Here is a 7,619-nt window from a genome sequence, read left to right as displayed (position 1 = left end):
CAAACATAATTAAAATATCCATACAAATAAACCAAACTAAACATAACCGTTCGAATAAACCTAATTAAACATAACAGTACGAATAAACCTAACTAACACATGGATCCTACAAACCGCCTGCAACCCTAGCCTGTCTCCACTGTCAGTAGTGTATGTCTCGAATTGTGTAACCACGGTCATTGTCTATGTAATGCAAGGCCCGCACTAAAATACTCTCCATTGCCTCACAACGCCGAGTACATGGCATCCCATAGATGTAGCCTACTGACGGACTATTGATGGCCTGGTTCTACCTAAATATCACGCAATACAGGATGGCAGCTATCATCCTCTGGCCCATCGCTTCCACAAAGTCCCAGGCGTACCCCAGTCGTTTAATAGCTTGCGTGAGAATGGGCTGCAAGCCACATGTAGCATAGGTGAAATCATAGAGCAAAACCTACAAGTGGACAAACAAAAAATATCAGAAAGTGCTTATATAATAATAAGAATAAATAAATATTACTCTCATATCATACACGACGTACCACATCCATGTGATTGAATGTCGCATGCCTCTCGCTTACTCGCGGCACATCCGAACTATGCTGATGTAAAGCTTCTATCTTCGAGGATGAAAAATCAGGCATACTGTAGCCAATTCGCTCAATTGCCTGCAAAGAAAGCAGCACATCATGGATCTGTGCGCCTATCTTGGTCGGCGACTGTCGTCCGGTCTGCACAATGTCCTAGCGCAACTCATTATTGTACCTAGTGGGGATGTCAAAGGCGATACTGCAAGTCCATAACTCGCATCCTTCATCATTCACGACCTCACTTGTCATCGTCTCGAAGATGTCCCACACCCTGAGCAGCCATAGTGTTGGTTCCAGCCACTTGACCGGTTTTATAGTTTGTGACATATGCAACAATCATGTTATGAATGAATGTATATATTCAAAAATTATATTAGCACGCAAAACTTAAAATATTCCATACTATTGATGGGTCTGGGTGACGGAACGGCCCTATCTAGAGATGGCGCGAATGGAAGATCGTCAGGATGGAACCTAGTTCCTGTGGTTGGGGAAGTCCGCCGCCATTCATCGTAACTAAAAAATCTGAAAAAAAACATCCCAATAAATATAGAACCCCCATATAAATATACCATGCAACAATATATATTAGAGAAAAATATAAAAAAATAAATCATCAATATATATATATATATATGCCAATTAAATTTAAACATTTTGTACATAATTTTTTTTAACGATTATTAACTCTCATCAAGAAATAATGTTGCTAACAAAGATCTAAAAACTATAAATGTTTAAGGTTATGTAGAAATGATGTATAAATAAAAATAAAATCCACCATTATTATTCCTAATTAAAAAACCACATATTTCTATGGTTATTACTAAACCATGAAAGGATCTACATTACTAGCAATAAAAGATTAGAAGATGAAGTTGCTAACCTTTAGAAGATTGAAGATGAAGCCGGCGGCCGAGAGCAAGAACTTGCTCCCCCAAGCAAGAACACGGATGAACACAAGCGCACAAGCAAAGACCAAAGATTTGACCGCCTATGTCTCGAGCTGGGGGACAATGGAAGGGTATATATAGGTAGGGACCTTTAGTTCCGGTTGGTGGAGCCTACTGGGATTAATGGATCAACCTCTAGTCCCGATTGGAGCCAAAAACCTAGGATAAAAGGCCAGCGGGACCTTTGATCCCGGTTGGTGGTTCCAACCAGGATTGAAAGGCGACCTTAGGTCCCTGCTGCAAAAGCCTACTGCACTATCCGTTGGACAAGGGATTCTAGTTTTGATTGGTGGTTCTAACCGGGACTAAATCTCCTATTACTCCGGGGCCAAATTCTGGCCAGAACTAAAGCCAAAAACCAAAAGTCTGTTCTGTACTAGTGATTGAAGGGAAATAGTTGATCAACTAATTATTTATTTAATTCATCAAGCCACATAGGTTGGAAGTTAACTCGTATTATTATTTTTTAGCTTCTTCGATGTACTGTCGTTTTAGCTTCTTTGATGTACTGACGTTTTTAGTTTCTTTGATGTACTATCGTTTTTTTAATTTTAGCTTCTTTGATGTACTGTAATTTTTTTATGAACTAATTAAATATATGTTGCAAGTTAACTCCTATTAATAGTACTATATACTTCAATCGTTATATCAAAACATTAGATTGATGACCTTAGTGTCTTGCTTGCCTAAGGACCCTAAAAATTGTTGAGACGGCCCTGGCTAAACATACCAGATTAGTGGAATTTTTTACCACCGTTTTCAGCATCACCGATGATACTTTTTTCTGCTATTAGCCCGTACAGCCAACTGGTTGCCAGCAGCTAATAAACAAGAACACGTCCTTTTTACCTCCTGCTATTAGCACGTTGCTTGTGTGGCTGTATCACCGTCTCGCCGATCAACAAACACCTCATGGAAATTATGCACATGCGCAGTCTTACATTGGCTCTTTCCATATAATTACCAGCTGAGCTTCCATATTCATTAGTCATGTGCCCCTGGTGTATATTGCGGCTCTCTCCCAATATGTATAGCACTCCTATTTGATCCCGCAGGGCTCAACCATGCAGAGCCTCACCCAGAGGCCAGAGCTAATCATCAGCCAAGCCAACAGGGCCTTGGTTGACAATCTCCAATCTTGACAGTATTGCACTCACGTTTTGCTTCTGGCCCCTTAGATTCCAAAGCTGACTCTCTCACTACTATGTATATGATTTGTAGGAGCAGTTTTGCCAGCCGTCTCTACGAAAGCGTCGCTACAAATCACTAATTTGTAGGAACGGTTGGCCAGTTGCTCCTACAAATCGCATTTGTAGGACGCGGCTTAAGATTTGTACGGACGGCTGGATATAGAGCCGCCCCTACAAATCATTTTCAAAAATCACGATTCTAGACTAAAAAAATAGCATTTTTTTTAATTCGAGGAGGCCCCACCACCGGTCAGCCACCCGCGACCTCCCCCTCGCGCGTACCCTCATCTACCACTGCACCCCACACTCATTTGTGTCCATATTGGATTTCCTTTCCCCACATATTATCCTAAACCGAGTTTAAATTGATTGTTTGAGGCCATAAAGAAATTCAAATGAAAAAGTTATCAACTACAAAGTTATATAATTTTTTGAGATCTACAACCGTTTGTTTTTGTTGTTTGTACATCCGAGATCGTTTACAAAATTTGAATTTTAAATTTGACAAATTCAAACATAGTTTTTCTTGATAAGATGATCTCAAATCAAAAAGTTGTCAACTACAAAGTTGTATAACTTTTTGAGATCTACAACTTTCATTTTGGTTGTTTCTTCATCCGAGGAAGTTTGAAAAATTCAAGTTTCAAATTTGAGAAATTCAAACGTAGTTTTTCTTGACAAAATGATTTGAAATGAAAACGTTGTCAACTATAAAGTTCTATAACTTTTTGAGATATACAACTTTCATTTTGGTTGTTTCTCCGTCGAGGAAGTTTGAAAAATTCAAGTTTCAAAATTGAGAAATTCAAACGTAGTTTTCCTTGACAAAATGATTTCAAATGAAAAAGTTGTCAACTACAAAGTTCTACAACTTTTTGTGATCTACAATTTTTATTTTGGTTGTTTCTCCATCCAAGAAAGTTTGAAAAATATTAATTTTCAAATTTAAGAAATCCAAACATAGTTTTTGTTGACAAAATGAATTCAAATAAAAAAGTTGTAAACAACAAAGTTTTATAACTTTTTAAGATCTACAACTTTCATTTTGGTCATCTTTTCACGTGACTTTGTTTTATGACTTCAAAATTTGAATTTAAAAAAAATGTCAACTTAAAACAACATTTTGAAAGAGTAAATGATTTCAGCTAAAAAAGTCATCAACATAAAAGTTGTAGAACTCATCAAGATCTACAACTTTTATTTTGATCATTTGTTTATCCAACAAAATGGTACTATACATTATTCATAAATTTATATATCTCTCTTATAGTTTTATAAACTATAGACAAAATTGGCCACCGGACACTGAAAGTGACGTATCTTTGCTAGCGGATATGCAAAATGGAGCAGTTTGCAGGTGGAAACCAACTTTGTTGTCAAATTTGTTCCTGGAAACCGCGCCGAATAAAATATTCATTTCTGGATGAAAAGGAGAGAGAACAATGGTGAAATGTACTTTTTACCCCTAGCTCTTTCTTCTTCCCCCTCTCCTTCACTACTCAGGCCAAGCCCCACCGACTCCAAGGCCGAGCTCGCCTCCTCCATGTCCGCCTCCTCCATAGCCAAGCCCCGCTTCCTCGATAGGCGAGCTCATCCCCATCCCCGGCGACCTCGTCCCCGTCCCCATCCCCGGTGACCTCGTCCCCGTCCGTAGCGAGCTCGCCCCCATCCCCGGCGACCTTGTCCCTGGGTGGCCGCGCCGCCCCCTAGCCGCGGCGGCCTGGGTGGCCGAGCCGCCCCAGCAGTGCCGGTGATCCCTCACGGCGGCTGCGGCTGCGGCGTGTACGGGTTATACGGCGAGTAGGAGGACGAGGGCCCGTTCTTCGACCTCGACCTGTCCTGCTGCTCCGCGCCTGCGTCCAGCGCGGGCAGCGAGGCGGCCGAGTCATCGAGCTCCGAGTCCGAGGACACCTCGTCCTGCGCCGTCGACGTCATCTCACTGCAGTGGAGCCGCTCGGGGTCGCCCTCCTACGAGGAGCGCCTCTTCTTCCGCGGCGCCGCACCTCCGCGTCGTCCGACGGCGCCCCCGCCGCCGCTCATGTTCTGTGCGTCCGAGCCGAGCGACGCTGCGTCGCGCGCCCGCCATAGCAGCGCCAGCAGCCGGCACGGCGGCGGTAGGCTGCAGTTGCGCACGCTCAGCTTCGGGTCCGCCAAGGCCGCCTTCTACGGTGGACGCGCCAGCAGCATCTCCCGGAGCGTGCGGACGAGCCGAAACGGCGCTGATTTTTCTTACCGAACAAATCCTGGCGACTCATCTTTTGCCCCATGCGCGTGGACGTACGGCAAAACGCAGGGACGCAGCAATCGGCACGATATAGTGATATACGCCTCGAAGTCCAGCAGCTGGTTTCCCACGGGAGCACGTCGGCGAGAGGCTTGGACAACGGAGTGCGTGCCTGCGTGGGCACGCACGCATGCGCGCGGCCGCCGTCGCGCAACTGTCCTTGATGCCGAGAGAGAGGGCGGCCCGTGACCGTGAGGTTGACAGTCGCCTCGCCAGCAGCTTCTTCCGGAGCAGCAGCAGCGCACGCTCCACGAGGCTCTTCGCCGCGTACGGCAGCGGGTACGGCTCGCCCGACGACCAGGACCTGCGGGACGAGGGAAGGGCCAGGGCGCACCCCTTCGGCGAGCAAGATCTCGAGCCGGCTGCAGCAATGGAGGAGGCGAGCTCGGCCATGGAGGCGGCGGGGATTGGCCTGAGTAGAGAACGTGACGAGGAAGAAAAAAGAGCCAGGTCAAAAAGGACATTTCGTGCTTGTTCTCTCTCCTTCTAAGCCAAAAATGAATATTTTATTCGGTGCGGTGTTTAGGAGTAAATTTGACAATAACGTTGGTATCCACCAGCAAACTGCTTCATTTTGCATGTCCGCTAGCAAAGAGATGCCACTTTCAGTGTCCGGTGGCCAATTTTACCTAAACTATAAGAGAGATGTAAAATTTATGAACAATGTTACTATCACTTGTTTAGATGAATAAATAACCAAAATAAAAGTTGTACATCTTGATCGGTTCTACAACTTTTATGTTGATGACTTTTCAGCTGAAATCATTTACTCTTTCAAAATATTGTTTCAAAGTTGATAGTTTTTAAAATTCAAAATTGGAAGTCATAAAACAAATTCACATGAAAAGATGGCTCAAATAATAGCTGTAAGGACATAATATATTGACAGAGCAATATTTTAGAAAATTTTATAAAAAAAATCATCAAATTTGAAGTTAATACGAGAGAGAAAGACTAGTTACAAGTTTTAGTCAGAGATTAAAAGAGAAATCAGAGTTCTTCAATAATTTAAAAATTGAATTTCAAACAATATTTTATGGCAGTAAACGAATTCTAATGAAAAAGTTATAAACAACAAAGTTCTACGACTTTTGGAGATCTACAATTTTTCTTTTGGTTATTTCTCCAGCCGAGGTCATTTGAAAAAATTTGAATTTTTGTACTTAATTTTTATTATTCAGCGCCTATTTGTAGGGGCGGCTCAATATAGAGCCGCCCCTACAAATCGGATTCATAGGGGCGGCTGGATATAGAGCTGCCCCTACAAATAGGGCAATTTGTAGGGGCGGCTGATAACACCAGCCGTCCCTACAAATACATTTGTAAGGACGGCTTGTTTAAGAACCATTTATAGGGGTGGCTCAATATAGAGCCGCCCCTCAAAAAAAGAGACGTTGCTACAAATCCTTTGTGTAGTAGTGTCTTTTCCTCAACCTTGTTAGAGTTCTTGAACAAAACTTCTCTAGTAGGAAAGAAAAAGCTTGCCTGGATCTGTTTACCAGGAAGAAAGGAAAACATAAAATTACACGAGCTAGAAAGCGTTCTATTCTAAAGAGAAGTTGACATGGATTCGATTACCGAGAAAAGGAATACCTTGCTTGCGCGCCCGTGGGTACCCGGATTGTAGAGTTGTCCTGAACAGAGTTAGGTTGGGCAGCCTCAAACTATTGTTCATTTTTTGACAAGTCTTTCACTATAGCAGAAAAGTAAGTTTATAGATTACAGTAGCCGAGTTTGATTCAGTAGCTAGTAACGAGTTGGCAAAGACAGGCTTGGAAAGTGAGTGGGTTGACTGACAATCCGACTGCAATAGCAGAAGATCCAAGTTGTAAGAAGTAAATAGTACCAATCGTAGCAATCTGAACCTTTCTATTATAAATAAAAAAAAGTTCTTTGATAGGAAAAGAATACTGAGGACACAATATACCAAAAACTTTTGTTCTATATAATGATAATGGCGAGGCCAGAACCAGGAGAGTCAAGAAAACAGTAGCCGTTTGCTCACAAGCTAACACGAAGCACGAAACACATGGATTCTCTGAGAACCCAGGGGAATTTTGGAATAAAATATAAATAAAGAATTTAATTTGAAAAAAAGAAATTCTTTCTATTTTGGATTATTTATTTTTTAATAGGATGGATTTCATCTTTTTGGAGCAAACGGTCGAATATTCCCCTATTCCTTCTTATTTTAACTCATTGTATTCCATTTTATTTTAGATAGAAGAAATGTTTCTTCTATCTAAAATAAAAGAATGTACCCTTCTATCCAAATCCAATTTGCATCGATAAAATAAATCCAAATTCTAGATTCTAGCAGTAGATGAATAATTGCAATTTTTTGTGTGTACGAGATTAGAATAACTGAAAAATAACTGACATATTTTTTTATTTTTTCTGATCAGAAAAATACATGAAAAAGAAAGCAGGTAGAAAAATTTGTTGATTTATGGTTAAAGAAGAAAAACAAGAAAACATGGTTCTGTTGAATTTCAAGTATTCAGTTTCACCAATAAGATACGGAGACTTGCGGGTATGTAGTATATGATTCGTCTATTTCTTAGAGTACGATAGACGGATCGAATCTTCTATTTAAGAATAGGCATGCCCCCGCAGG

At 41.7% G+C, this 7,619-nt stretch overlaps 1 pseudogene; it reads left to right on the top strand.

The window, feature by feature from the left end:
* The first annotated feature begins 4,372 nt into the window (after window positions 1-4,372).
* On the top strand, window positions 4,373-5,492 carry LOC136531562 (uncharacterized; annotated as a pseudogene).
* The last annotated feature ends 2,127 nt before the right edge of the window (window positions 5,493-7,619 follow it).

Source organism: Miscanthus floridulus, unplaced genomic scaffold, assembly GCF_019320115.1.
Source record: "Miscanthus floridulus cultivar M001 unplaced genomic scaffold, ASM1932011v1 fs_373_4, whole genome shotgun sequence".
Taxonomy (NCBI): Eukaryota; Viridiplantae; Streptophyta; class Magnoliopsida; order Poales; family Poaceae; genus Miscanthus; species Miscanthus floridulus.
Note: the sequence above shows the minus strand (reverse complement) of the source record. Positions and strands in the feature narration are given on the sequence as shown.